General features: G+C 53.2%; 1 protein-coding gene across 1 annotated transcript in view; it reads right to left on the bottom strand.

Moving 5' to 3' along the window:
* The window catches only part of Kiaa1671 (KIAA1671 ortholog), a 141,281-nt gene extending 136,056 nt beyond the window's left edge, over positions 1 to 5,225 (bottom strand). Inside the window, exon 1 of the mRNA XM_036172023.1 lies at positions 5,182 to 5,225. The gene's annotated coding sequence lies outside the window, so the exon portion shown is untranslated. The remainder of the gene's footprint in view (positions 1 to 5,181) is intronic.
* Between the last annotated feature and the right edge of the window lie 9,717 nt (positions 5,226 to 14,942).

The following is a 14,942-nucleotide window of genomic DNA, read 5'->3' as shown; positions in this document are numbered from 1 at the left end:
CAAGTGGCAGAGCCGGGATTTGAACCTGGGCAGTCTCTCCAAACCCCCTACTGTACTCTCATCCTGTGCTAACCCCGAAGACCCTCACGGCCACCTGCTGCCTGCCAAGCACACCTCAGGTCTTTAATGTAACAAACACAGGTCCTGCGTCCCTCAGCAAACTGAGGCTGAGAGACAGGGAGGCTACTTCCTCACAGATGCGATCCCAGCATTTGGGAGGCTCAGGCAAGAGGGTTAGGAGTTCAGGACCAGCCTTGCCTACTTAGAGAAACTATCTCAGAAGGTAAATAAACAAATGGGCCATAAGTGGGGCCACCAGCTCAGAGCAGCATAGCCAGAGCCAGGGAGCCACAGTCCCACTTTCCAGACAAGGAAACTGAGGCTGTTTCTGGCTGTTCATAATTCATGTCCCGCCTTCGCCACAGCCCCCGTTCTGAGTCCACTGACCCCACACAGTTCATGGGCTGATTCCTACCCTCTCTGCAGCCCCTTTGCTCCAGGAAGGCGCCCTCCCGCCCCTCAGAAGCGTGACTGCAGCGGGATGCACCTTTGTCAGCAGCGGCCTGCTCAGCTCCTCAAGGGAGCACAACAGGCCCACTGATTTGGAGGGGGGCGTTCCTGTGACTTGTGGTGACTTACAGAATAAGGACAGAGGTAAGGCCATCATCTCACTTCCTCCTAAGGTTCCTCCTGAGGTCCTGCACACCTGCAGCCCCTCCCCCCTGCACACCTGCAGCCCCTCCCCACTGCACACCTGCAGCCCCTCCCCCTGCACACCTGCAGCCCCTCCCCCTGCACACCTGCAGCCAGCCCCTCCCCCCTGCACACCTGCAGCCCCTCCCCCCTGCACACCTGCTGCCACTCTACCCTGCACACTTGCATTCCCTCCCTCTGCACACCTGCAGTCCACCCCCTGCAGACCTGCTGTCCCTCCCTCCTGCACACCTGCATTCCCTCCCCCTGCACATCTGCAGTCCACTCCCTGCACACCTGTAGTCCCACCCCCTGCACATCTGCTACCCACCACCCTGTACACCTGCAGTCCACCCCCTGCACACCTGTAGTCCCACCCCCTGCACATCTGCAGTCCACCACCCTGCCCATCTGCAGTCCACCCCCTGCACACCTGTAGTCCCACCCCCTGCACATCTGCAGTCCACCCCCTGCACATCTGCAGTCCACCCCCTGCACATCTGCAGTCCACCTCCTGCACACCTGTAGTCCCACCCCCTGCACATCTGCAGTCCACCACCCTGCCCATCTGCTGTCCCTCCCCCCTGCACACCTGTAGTCCCACCCCTTGCACACCTGCAGTACACCCCGCTGAAGAACACACCCCACAGGCTACTGCTGTCAACCGGGGGATCTGTCTGAAGATAGATCAGCCAAACCACTCACTGACCCAAGTGCAAAACAGGACTATGTTTAAAAGTCACTGTGATTTGGAAGATGTTTGTTATGCAGCGCGATCGCAGGAAAAGTGAACCGATACAGGAGCCATACACTTCCAGAAAGACTAGAGTGTCACACAGATGTTTCCAAGATACCATCTCTGGCAGGCTGGACTCACCCACGGGCTACCAAACTCCACACAACTTGCAGAGACTCTAGGCTCCCTATGGTAGGCTGCAGGCCATAGCCTGGGGCCACGACAAGACAAAGCCAACAGCTCCACTCTGTGACTACAGACCACTCGCTCCCACAGGTGTGCTCAGGGGACCTGGGCAGGCGGGGCCACCACTCCAAGCTCTCTTCAGGCCATGTCCTTCCACCTCCTGGATGCACCAACAGGAGGGGCCTCGGAGTGAACACCAAACATCCAGTGATAACTCTGCGTCCAACAGCAGGAGCCGGTTCACTTGGCTGGTAACCAACACACTCCAAGCACATGTTCCCAAATGGGAAATCACCAGATGTGTTTTTAATTTCTAGGTGAGGTTCTTTTATGTTGTTGCTAGTTTTTATCAGTTTTTCCTCCAGCTATTTACTGAGCACCTTCGCCATCAATTAGGACCAACACACACCTGCCAGACCCTTCCCGGTCCTCACAGCTGCCCTCACAGGTAAGTCCCATCATTTGCCTCATTTATGAAGGAGGAAATGAGCTCAGAGAGGTTAAGACACCAGACTGCTGTCACACAGCAGGGAAAACAGCAAAGCCAGGACTTAATCCTCCTCCTCTGGCTCCAGCGCAGATGAGAAAGCAGGTTTCATAACTGGCAAGGTGTGACGGAGGCCTAGGAGGAATTAGAGTCTGTGTGTACATGAAGCCTTGGGAGGACCACGAGGGCTCTCTGAAATGTCCCCCTGGGCATCTGTGGCCGACTCACTTTCACCTGATGTAGGATTTTCACAATGCACACGGCATCCTAAATTCAAATGCACGTTCACTGTGGTTGACTCAGGTGGAAACAGTCAACAACCACAATCTGGAAACGTTTCTATTCCCAGTGGAGACACGGCCGTAAACATTTCAAAGGTCGCCTAACTGCACGATTACCAAGAAGGGCAATGATAACTCAGGCCCCAAAGTCAAGTCCGTGTGTAACTGCTTCCTGATTTGGGTCATGTGACCTTTCTCCCACACAGCTGACTAGAAGATTCCTGGGGACAGGCAGGCAACCTTCAGAGTTTGCAAGCCCAGGGACTCTTCCTATAAGATTCTCCACAAAATACTCGTGATCCGTGTGTCCAGCCCTCCACCCAAACAGTGACCCCTTACCCAGGCCAGCAGCCAGGGTGTGGACAGTGGGCAGCCACACTTAGCCACACGGGGACACACGGAATTGGGAGGAGCGTGGCATCAGGTGGCCAGTTCTACATTCAGAACTCAGCTCCTCTACCCCCAGCTGTATATCAGTGAAAACATCCATGTCATGAATGGCTCGTGGGTGGGGGTGGGGTGGGGGTGTCTCCAAAGCCAGCATGAAGAACAGAGAGAGAACATAAGGACTCAGCCCAGGTCCTGACATACACCAGTACATCAGTACCTCTGGCTTTTCCTATATTCTCGTCCCTTCCATGTTGCCTGGCTGGTCTCTCTCCCACCATCTCCCAAGAGTCCCTCACCCTTGGTTTACCTCTGGTCCCTCTCGGCAATTTACCTCACTGTCTCCAAACATCCATCCAAGGTTCTGAGAGAAGAGGCAGCTCTGAATCCACCCTCCCGCAATCTGAAGTGGGTGGGGGCAGGAGCGTGCACCCCCAGGCAGGGATCTGGCCCCCTCGGTGCCAAGCCTTCCAATGCAGAGCTGGGGTCTAAAGGTCTTCTATTCATTCAACACGCCCTACACTCTGGGCAGTTCCAGGAGTTAGGCCTCACCCACCCTTGCCTCTGTCCTGCCTCCTACTTAGCCATTAAGGCTCAGCCCAAATGTCACCTTTGACCACATCTCTCTCTCTCTCTCTCTCTCTCTCACACACACACACACACACACACACACACACACACACACTCACACCCTCCGGCAGGCACAGGCACAGGCACATACATACATGAGCCAGGGTCGGCAAGGCACCATCCACCTGGAACACTTCTGATGACAGGCTATCATGACAGTCCTCCTAGGCTCAGACCCTGAGCTCACACAATCAGAACCATCCCTGACACTCCCCACACCTCCACTCCACCCCGTGAAAGAGAGGAGGACTCTGACCATTACATACATGAAGAACCGCTGCCGGCTCAAAGCACCACCTCAAAGCCGTGAGGTGACTCAGTGGGTAAAGGGGCTTGCCACCAAGCCCGAGGAGTTGAGTTCGATTCCTTGGCACCCTTCTCCACCCCAGACGCAGATCCTCCTCTTGCCCCAGGCCATTGGCCCCTCCTCCGCCACCCCTACGCTGTCTTCCCAGACAGACCAAGGATTCACCCCTTCAGGATGTGACTTCGAGCCCAGTCCTTGTGACACAGTGTCTCGAACCATTAGTTCAGTGAATGAACGGCAATTAGTTCAGATGAATGGACGTAGGCAACATCCAGAGCCCATTCTGTGTGTTGGTAAAATGTGGCGATGCTAAGAGGGGTCACGTGACCAGGGATGGACCACTGGCCCCGACCCCCAATCCCCTCACACACATCCCCGCTCAGGTGAGCATAAGTACTAACAGCCACCAGGAGTCCCTGGGGGCGGGGGGAAGGGGGGACGGTTGTCTAGCTCAGAGTCTGGGGTGAGGGCTGCATCCCCAACATCACCAATCCACAAAGACGCAGGGCAGGCTGACTGTGGCCAGAGAGTCATCCCTGAGGGGCAGATTCTGAACTGCTCTGGGCCGGTGCACACTGACGGACACACACACACACACACACACACACACACAGCGGCTGGCCAAGCCGAACGTGCGTGCGTCCAGGCTCAGCACTTCTTCGGGCCTAAGTGCATCCTGCTCAGTCCTAAAACCCTTTAAAGGGGCTCCTCCCCGCCCCGGGACCCACCAAAAAGGGGTGTCTGCGGAGCGTCCATCCCTTTAAAGGGACTCCCCGGAACCCACCCAGACACGGGTGTCCACAGAGGCCAGCCTGGCCGCACGCCCGCCCCGCGGGGTAGCAGGGAGAAAGTTGGCCGCCCGCAGCCTCCACCTAAGTCCCGGTTACTGATTAACCAGCCCCAGCGCTTCTCTGCGCGCGCGGCCTGGAGCCGCGACTCGCCTCCGTGGAAGAAAAAGTCCAAGTTACACATCTTTGTCACCGCGGACCCGGGCAGTGCGCGCGCCAGCCGGGAGGGCGCGACCCCGGGACCGGGGCTCAGGCCCAGCGCCAGTCGCTAGGGCCTCCAGGGACAGCTCTCTGCAACAGGCGCCGTCCGTCCCTCCCTCCGAACGCAAAAAGGCCACGGTTTCCCGGCCCGGGGAAGGGCAGCCCTGGCCTGCACGGTGCCCGGTACGGAGCGATTCCGAGCCACACGCGCGCGCCGCGGACGCGCGTGGGGATGGCGGGGAGCGGGGCCAGCTCTAAGGCGTCCTCCGCCTCCGTCATTCCCCGGCCGCAGATGCAACGGGATCCCCCCACCCCCCGCTCCCCAAAAGTCCAAAGCGGGACTCGGCACGCGGCGCCTCCCCGCTCCCGGCTTCGCCCTCCGCCAACTTTGCCCAACTTTCCACGCGGCCCCGCGGGCAGGAGTGGGCGTCCCCGCGCGCGCGCGCCCCCGCCCCTCCGCGCGCCCCCGCCCGCGCCCTACCTACCGCAGGGCCCCGCCGCGCCGCACCTGCCGGGCCCGCACCTGCCGCGGCGCGCGCAGCCTCGCGACTGGGGGCGGGGCTCGGGCGGGAAGCGCCCCGTCGCCGTGGCAACCGCGCCCGGCGGCGCCTGCGCAGAGCAGCGAGGGAGGGGCGGAGCGAGGCCCCTCCCCACCCCGGAGCCGGGAGCCTGTACGCGGCGCGCCCCCTGCTGGATCGACGCGGCATTGCGCCACGGTCCCGGTTCCCCCGGGGAACCTACTGTGCGCTACCACGTGGAGCCCTACTGGCTGTCCTGGGGTGGCCGAGCAGGGTCCACTAGAGGTCTTGCTAGTGAGGCTTCCTTGGCCGGCTGCCTTGTTCATTTCATTAATCGTATCTACCCGTTTGCTTTTTACTTTCTCTTAAATAAAAAAAGGTTTATTATTAGTTATGTGTATATGCTCATGTAAGTGCAGGTGCCAGCAGAGGCCAGAGAGGGCGACAGATCCCAGGGAACTACCCAGGTAGGCTGCCACTCCTGGAAGGGTGTGGGGAACTGAACTCTTTCTGCAAAAGTGGTGTACTCCACCACAAGCCACCGCTCTCTCTGTCTCTGTCTCTGTTTCTCTCTGTCTCCCTCCCTCCCTCCCTCCCTTCCTCTCCTTTTTCAGGCCTGAGCTCCTGGGTTCTATCCATTCTCTCTCCTCAGTTCCCTTCCTTCCCCCAAGGAGCAGGGACTCCATCCCCGGACCGCCCACCCAGCCAGCCAGCACTGCCTTTACTAAGTACCTTTTGTATGCTGGGCTCTGGGGACTCAGCTCTGAGGCGGCTGGCAGGATCCAGGTTCTCATGGGGCTTCATCAGCATTAGGGAGAACACATTGCATGAGAAAATTGAATCGTATTTATGACATGTGCTCCCAGGGGACACGGCCCAGCCTGAGTAATGGGACGTGGTTTGTGCCTTTATATTGTAAGCCAGCCAACCTCAAGAAAAGAGAGACAGGGACCCAAGCAGCAGCGTGGCTTCAGGAGAGCGGTCTGCCGCTCTCCCCTCCTCTTTGCCTCAAATTGTTGAGGGGTGTGTGTGTGTGTTGTGTGTGTGTTGTGTTGTGTGTGAATGTGTGTATCTCTGTGTGTGTCTGTGTGTACAACTCACCCAATCCTATGGGTTTCACCCTTTTGAAGTAAGGACTGACATTTCTATGATACCCAGGATCCACCTGAGGCTCCCCAGGGGGCCTGTCCATAGTGACAGAGCCCAGCAGTGGTATGGAACATCTGGATGCCATGGGCACAGTTATCAACTGGACCCATCTCAGCGAATGTCAAATATGACTACCACCCCCAAGGGGAGGTCTTTGAGGCAGTTTGAATGGTTGGTTTGCAAGACGAAATTCCACCTAAAAGCAGGCTTTTTATACAGAGTTTATATGTTATTATAAAAAATGGTTTGTGTGCTGGGTGTGGTGGTGCACACCTTTAATCTCAGCACTCGGTGGGCAGAGGCAGGTGGATCCCTGAGTTCGAGGCCAGCCTGGTCTACAGAACAAGTTCCAGGACAGCCAGTACTACACAGAGAAACCCTGTCTTGAAAAACCAAAAAGGATAAATGGATATGATAAGATAAAAAGGTAGATTGTTGAATCTACTTTTATAAAGGTACTACTTGTTTTAAATATTTTACATTGGATTGGATTTTTCTATATTGTATACAAATTTTGTACTGGACTCACCAAAATAGGATAAATAATGAAATTTTTGTTTGAATTTGTCAAATGCTAATGGACTGGACATTGTTAATGTAATTCTTTACTGTATATATTATATATACTTATTGGATATAGTTAGAAGCTTCTTTTATTATTTTAGACAAAAAGGGGGAAATGTGATATTGTGTCCCCCAATATATTGTGCACCCTAATAAACTTATCTGAGGTCAGAGAACAGAACAGCCACTAGACAGACATAGAGGCCAGAAAATGGTGGCACACACACCTTTAATGCTAGCATTCTGTAGGCGGAGGTCTATCCAGATCTCTATGAGTTCAAAGCCACACTGGAAACAACCAGGCATGGTGACACACACCTTTAATCCCAGGAAGTGATGGCAGGAAGTAGAAAGGTATATAAGGCGTGAGGACCAGGAACTAAGTTTGTTAAGCTTTTAAGCTTTTAGCAGTAGTTCAGCTGAGATCCATTCGATGAAGACTCAGAGGCTTCCAGTTTGAGGAAACAGGATCAGCTGAGGAACTGGCAAGGTGAGGAAGCTGTGGCTTGTTCTGCTTCTCTGATCTTTCAGCATTCACCCCAATGTCTTGCTCCCATGTTTTGTTTTGTTTTATGTTTTATTAATAAGACCCTTTAAGATTCATGTTACAGATAAAAATATATAAAATAATTTTTTTTTTTGAAAAAGTCTTCTCTCTAAAGATACTTCAGAAAGCCCCTCGGGCGGCCACCTGATTCACAGTGCCTACCTTGGGACGGGTACCAGATTAGCAGGGCCATAAATGGCCAGTCTGTGCTACCCCACCATGTGCTGTGTCTGTTCCAGAACCTTCGAGAAACTTTCTATCTCTCTTGTGCAAATCACTAGTGACAAGATACATGTCGGAGTGCTTCTGAGTAGCCGGACGTTTGTGGTTCTCGGCTCCCACGCCAACAGAGTCCCTCCGCCTGACATTGCCAGCCTAGCTCAGAATATAAGCAGAGAAGGGAACCAATAGTGTCTTTTCTGACTCGTCCACAGAACCCAAACCCAGACGTGTCGCCTGTGACTATCCCATCCCCCACTCTGCAGTCTGTCAACTCTAGCCAAGCGGAGGGAAGACTGGAAAACAAACAAACAAACAAACAAACAAACAACAAAAAAAAAACACTACAACTCCCAGAGGCACCTGGGTCCTCATGGGGCCAGACTTCCTGGGAGACTCCTCCACATTCTCTTATACTGAGGCCAAATGAGAGACTGCCAGCCACACATGCCTAGAGATTGCACCCCGAGCAGGGAGTTTCAGGTTCCCCACTCTACCTGTGTTGTGTTGGGGTCCTACTGTGGTTTAAATATGAAACATCCCCGCCATAGGTTCATATGTTTGAATACCAGGCTCCTAGCTGGTGATGTTGCCTGGGAAGGTTGGGGAACCTTTAGGAGGAGGTCACTGCAGGTGGACCCTGGGATTCTATAGCCTGCCCCTCTTCCTGTTCACTGCTGCTTCCTGAGTGCAGTGTGGCCAGCGGCTTCCCCTGCCACCACGATGGGCTGCATCCCTTGGCAGCGGTGGAGCCAGAATAAGACTTTCCCTACTTAACTCTCTTTCCCCCCCGGCTGTTTATCACAGACCCTCCCCATCGGAACCATCTTTGGACACGGCCTCCTGTTTCCCTGGTAACACACTGGTGCCTAAGAGAGGGGAGAGTGTCCCAGGTGCCCCTCCTTAAGATTTAATTTCCCTAAGTTCTCTGTCAACCCAGGGAAAGCTTCTCACTGATAAGGTGACTCTGTGGATTTTCTTCTTCTTTAATTTGTTTAAATCTATTCTTACAGAGTTTTTGGTCAAAAGAAAAGGGACCTGAATCATACCTCTGGCCTGGGTGGAGACACGATCTGAACTGCTCAGGATTCTGAGACAGCAGGAACATTGTTCTTTTTCATGATTTATTTATTTATGATTTATTTGTTTGGTTGGTTGGTTGGTTTGGTTTTCTGAGACAGGGTTTCTCTGTGTAGCCCTGGCTGTCCTGGAACTCACTCTGTAGACCAGGCTGGCCTGGAACTCACAGAGATCCACCTGCCTCTGCTGCCGTCCCGAGTGCTGAGATTAAAGACGTGTGCCTCCACCACCTGGCTGCCATTGCAGTCTTGACAGTTAATCTCTCTTGGTCAATCACCCCAGAGCTGGAACCCTAAAACGTGTTTTAAAAAGATGGAGGGAGTGGGAATGTGGCTCAGTGGGCAGCGTTGCGAGCCCTGGGTTTGATCCCAGCATAAAACTGGGATGATGCTTCAGGGCTGTAACCATAGGACTCTGGATGGAGGCAGTGGGGGCAGAAGTTCAAGGTTATCCTTAGTGTCAAAGAGAATTCAAGGGGAGCCTGGCCTAGGTGAGACTGTGCTCAAAATAAAACTAAACGGAGCCTCGAAGAATAGCTGCTTTTAATGAGATACAGGCTCATCTAACCCACACTGCCCCCACCATGCTGAGGCTCACAGACCCTTACCGATGAACCTGTCCACTGTCTGCCTTCCTACCTGGAAGCCTGTCTCCCCAAATCCGTGCTCCAGGCATCCCCCCCTCTCTCGGAAGACCCCCCTCTCCATACCTACTTTTCTGAGCTCTAACCGACCAACCCCGACTCTCTCCCTCTCCAACCCCCTCCTACCGGCAGCCCACCTGCCCTGTTCTTTTCTCCCAAACTCCTATAAAAGTGTCTTCAAGTTTCCTTCTAAGTCCACTTTGGAGTGTCTTTATCTGTGGGACTAAAAACCCACAACGGGGACCCTGAGTTCCCCGGTAAGGATGACATTGCTGAAATTAGCACCCGTGTACCAAGCCGGGTGATTTTCCGTGAGTGCCACAACCCTGGAAGAAGTGATGTATCTTCAGCAGCTGCAGGCAGGAGAGGGAGCGGAAGCACAGAGAAATCAAGTAACTGGCTTGAAGTCACACAGCAGGAATCGGCAGGAATCAGGCCGGCGCAGAGCCCAAAGCAAACTTGTGGACATGCTCGGGATTTATTGGGGATTTGATGCCAGCCCGACAAGAGAGAAGGAAGAGGGATTTGGAGAGACTGGAGGGATGGGAACAAACACAGGAAATGCCTCGCGAGGTTGGTCAAACCTCAGCCAAGAAGCTCCCATCACTGGCCGGGGTCCAGAGAAGCCCCGGGAATCAGCCCGTGGCAGGAAGGTGGGGCGAGGGCGCCCTCTGCTGGCGTCCGCAGCCACTGGCTTCCGGTGGAGCCAGGTGAACTTGGGGAGTGAAGGCTTTGATACCCAATTCGGGGGTCACAGCCTGGGCCCCAAGCTAGGTCTGGCCACCCATCTTCAGTTAGCCAATTGGAAGAGCCAACTTAATAGAAAAAGAAAGGAAGGAAGGAGGGAGGGAGGGAGGGAGGGAGGGAGGGAGGGAGGGAGGAGAAGAAAAAGAAAGGAAGGAAGAAGGAAGGAAGGAAGGAAGGAAGGAAGGAAGGAAGGAAGGAAGGAAGGAAGGAAGGAAGGAAGGAAGGAAGAAAGGAAGGAAGGAAGAAAGAAGGAAGAAACAATTCCCCCAAACCAGAGATTTATTCGGTGGCCTCATTAGGAAAAGGAATAAAAAGAGGCGCGACCTATCCAAGTCCACCCCTCTTGCAAAATGATTAACCCAGCTGGGCTTGTTGACTGTTACACGCTTTCATGGAGGTTGCGGGGGGGGGGGGGGGGGGGGGGGGGTCATAGGACCCTCATCTGAATATCCTGCAGCTCCAACCCTGCCCTAACTGCACATGGATTCTGGAAGGGGCCAGGGTAGATAGGGCCTGTAAGACTAGGGAGACTGCTCCATCTACACAGCTACAGGGAAGCCTTCATCCCTGCTGGGGATGCTGGGAATGCAACCTTTTAGGGGAGCACTCGCACCCCTGTAGGTACCTAATCAACTAGGTTCTGTAAGGAAGTCCAATAAACTCACTGGTTTCCCGGAGTGAACTTTGGTAGAATCAATTGCTCCTTGGTTTGTCATTGGGATCTCAGGAGGAGGGTAGATGTTGTTTATGTCTCCCCCTGGGAAGAAATTTTTCCAGAAATTAACACCAATTTTTGGGCGTGCTGGAGTGCAAATTAACTTGGTTTTTTGTTTGTTTAAGATTTATTTATTTATTATGTATACAGTGTTCTGTCTGCATGTATGCCTGCAAGCCAGAAGAGGGCACCAGATCTCATTACAGATGGTTGTGAACCACCATGTGGTTGCTGGGAATTGAACTCAGGACCTCCAGAAGAGCAGTCAGTGCTCTTAACCTCTGAGCAATCTCTCCAGCAACACAAATTAACCTTAAATAATGACTACAGATATGCACATGTAAGCTGTCCGTGTCACGCCAACCCACACTCACCATTGACCCGTCCATATATGGGCTTCAGTCTCATCCTGTAAATTGTTAGAACTACTGTAATCTCTCTGTTATTATTATTTATTGTTGTTGCTATTATTGTTATTATTCATTTGGGGTTTTTTTCGAGACAGGGTCACCATCAGGCCATGTCACTGCTGACCGAGCCAGTCAGGTTGGGGTGGGTTTACCCAGGTTGCCTGCAAGGAGAGGCAAGCAGAGGCTGGGCAGAACAGCTGGGTGCCCCTGGCAGGACAGAGCCCAGTCAAGCCAGTTACAGCTGGTCACAGCAGATCTGGGACCCACAAGCTTCCAGGGTCCTCTAACAAACACCAATTTAAAGAAAGAAAGTGGATGCATGAATGAGAAAACAGGGATTCACCTCTGTAGCTCCAGAGTCCCTCCGCTGGAGGAGCCTGGTCGAGGCTGCACACTGGATTGCGCCGAGGTCTTCTGTCCTTAATTTGGGGAGGAAACACTGCTTTTGATGATGTCAACTGGTGTGCACCACCCACCCACCCGCGCCCCAACACCCGCTATATGAGCTTTTTCTGAGCGTGAGTGTGGCACCTTGTGAGAGACTGAGCGATTGAGATTGTTTATTTACCTGGATTGAACTGTGCCCGAAGCTACACCATAGAATTTTCAGTTGTGTGCATCTGTCCACTTCTTATTTCCACCTGAGCCTCTTGGAGGTGTATTCCATCATTTTTTGGGTTGTGTTTTCATCATTTAGAACAAAGAGAAAGAGTGAGCCCCCTTTATTTAACAATTACTCAGGAAGCCCCTATCTGTGCCTTCTCCTTCCCAGGAAATCCCCCCCCCCCATCCTATTTGGGGCTGGAGTTCCACTCAGTCAGCAGAGTGAAAAGTATTGATTTCAGGAACCAGGAAGAAAAACACGCCCTGTGTTTACACACCCTTCTCAGACCAGTTCCTCATGTGACCCTGCTTTGCTTACTAACCCGAATGTGACCCTTAAAGGAAAAGGGACTTTTTAAAAGCTCGCAGATTTATGTTTAAGGACAGAGCTGGAACAGCGGAGGTCACGTGGAGAAGGTAACCTTGGAGAGGCCTGACCGGAGGTGTGGGGACCCTGGACAGGAGGGCCATCTGAGGTGAGGAGAGGGGAAGGGGCTGGGCTGCCCCCAGGCATCGCTTAGGGGCCCCAGCAGGTTTTCAGGGGACTGTAAGAGGAGCCCTGAACTAGTACATACTCTTGTGTGCTTGATTCTCTGTATGGTCTGGAGCCTGAATGTGGGACACAGCCACAGGTTTAAGTCATATTTTCAAAGGAACCCATATCTCCAAACGCTAAGACTGATACTACTGAAAGTCTTGACGGACCCCGTCCCCGGTGCCCTCCCTTGGAGCCCTGTCCCATGCAGCTCTGCCATGCATACAGTTAAACTGCCCCAGCCTCCTGCTCAGCCACTGCTTCCTCTAATGTAGCCATTCCCCATCTGGGTCCGGGTTCAGACTCCCCTAGTGCCACACAGCCATCCCAGGTCCCCAACCACCACCGCTGCCCCCACTGCTTCCTCTCATACTCCGAGTCCAAGCATCTGCTTTATATTTGGACTTATTTCCTCTCTTCCCCAGTCAGGGGCAAGGTCCATGGGAGACAGACTGTGGCTAACTCGTTCGATGTTTAGTTCCTAGCACCTAGAATAGACTCTGAGATGTACTAGACACTTAGTAATTAATGGGGTGGATGGAAGGATAGCTGCAGGCATGAGTGGGTGGTTTGCTGCATTGGATATAGGTACATGAGTGGATGGATGGATGGATGGATGGATGGATGGATGGATGGGTGGGTGGATGGGTGGGTGGATGGATGGATGGATGGATGGATGGATGGATGGATGGATGGGTAGATGGATGGATGGGTGGGTGGATGGGTGGATAGTTGTATGGATGGGTGGGTGGATGGATGGATGGATGGATAGTTGTATGGATGGGTGGGTGGATGGATGGATGGATGGATGGATGGATGGATGGATGGATGGGTGGATGGATGGATGGGTGGGTGGGTGGATGGATGGGTGGATGGATGGATAGTTGTATGGATGGGTGAGTGGATGGATAGATGGATGGATGGATGGATGGATGGATGGGTAGATGGATGGATGGGTGGGTGGATGGATGGATGGATGGATGGATGGATGGATGGGTGGGTGGGTGGATGGATGGGTAGATGGATGGATGGGTGGGTGGGTGGATGGATGGATGGATGGGTGGATAGTTGTATGGATGGGTGGGGTGGGGTGGATGGATGGATGGATGGATGGATGGATGGATGGATGGGTGGGTGGATGGATGGATGGATAGTTGTATGGATGGGTGGGTGGATGGATGGATGGATGGATAGATGGGTAGATGGATGGATGGATGGGTGGGTGGGTGGATGGATGGATGGATGGATGGATGGATGGATGGATGGGTAGATGGATGGATGGGTGGGTGGGTGGATGGATGGATGGATGGATAGTTGTATGGATGGGTGGGTGGATGGATGGATGGATGGATGGATGGATGGATGGATAGATGGGTAGATGGATGGATGGATGGATGGATGTGGATGGATGGATGGATGGATGGGTAGATGGATGGATGGGTGGGTGGGTGGATGGATGGATGGATGGATGGGTGGATAGTTGTATGGATGGGTGGGTGGATAGTTGTATGGATGGGTGGGTGGATGGATGGATGGATAGTTGTATGGATGGGTGGGTGGATGGATGGATGGATGGATGGATGGATGGATGGATGGATAGATGGGTAGATGGATGGATGGATGGGTGGATGGATGGATGGATGGATGGATGGATGGATGGGTAGATGGATGGATGGGTGGGTGGGTGGATGGATGGGTGGATGGGTGGATAGTTGTATGGATGGGTGGGTGGATAGTTGTATGGATGGGTGGGTGGATGGATGGATGGATGGATGGATGGATGGATGGATGAGTGGATGGATGGATGGATAGTTGTATGGATGGGTAAGTGGATGGATGGATGGATGAATGGATGGATATAGAAGCCATAGTATTATGTCTTATGGCCCTATCTTGCTTACATGACCCTAAGCTCCTTGAAGAAACAGATTATGTCATCTTCCCCACTGTGTTGTATTGAGGTTGGTTGCAGGGCAGGGTCCTTCCAAGTACAGAGAAGAATATGACTTAGCTTCACAAAGGAAGTCCCCGGCTGCCACCTCTATGCCCCTCTTCTCTTCTGAGATTGTTGGGGACAGACCTTGTCTCTTGAATCACCTTTGTGTCCTGGTTGGAGCTGGTGGGACAGTGGCCGACGCCCTAACTGTGGCAAAATCTGGAGGCCACCGGGATGCCCACGTCTGATTTAAATCCTGAGTGTCTCCAAGAACTTTGAGATGAAAGGAGAAGCCCTGCTCTCTGAGTTGGAGTCTGAGCCTCAGCTTTGCCATCACGTGTGGGTGGAATAGCTTCACTCACTGGTTGCTAGCCCGGGAATCCTTCAGCTCTAGGGGCCAGCAGGATGACTCAGCGACTAAAGGTGCTTATGGGCAAAAGCTGTTAACCTGAGCTTGATCGCAGGGACTCACACAGTGTGAGGAGGAAATGATCTCCCTTAAGTTGTTCTCTGACCTCCACGTGTACACTGACACCCACTCCCCATATGCACAATCTTTTTTTAAAAAATGAAATTGAAA

This window comes from Onychomys torridus, chromosome 22, assembly GCF_903995425.1.
Source record: "Onychomys torridus chromosome 22, mOncTor1.1, whole genome shotgun sequence".
Classification (NCBI taxonomy): domain Eukaryota; kingdom Metazoa; phylum Chordata; class Mammalia; order Rodentia; family Cricetidae; genus Onychomys; species Onychomys torridus.
Note: the sequence above shows the minus strand (reverse complement) of the source record. Positions and strands in the feature narration are given on the sequence as shown.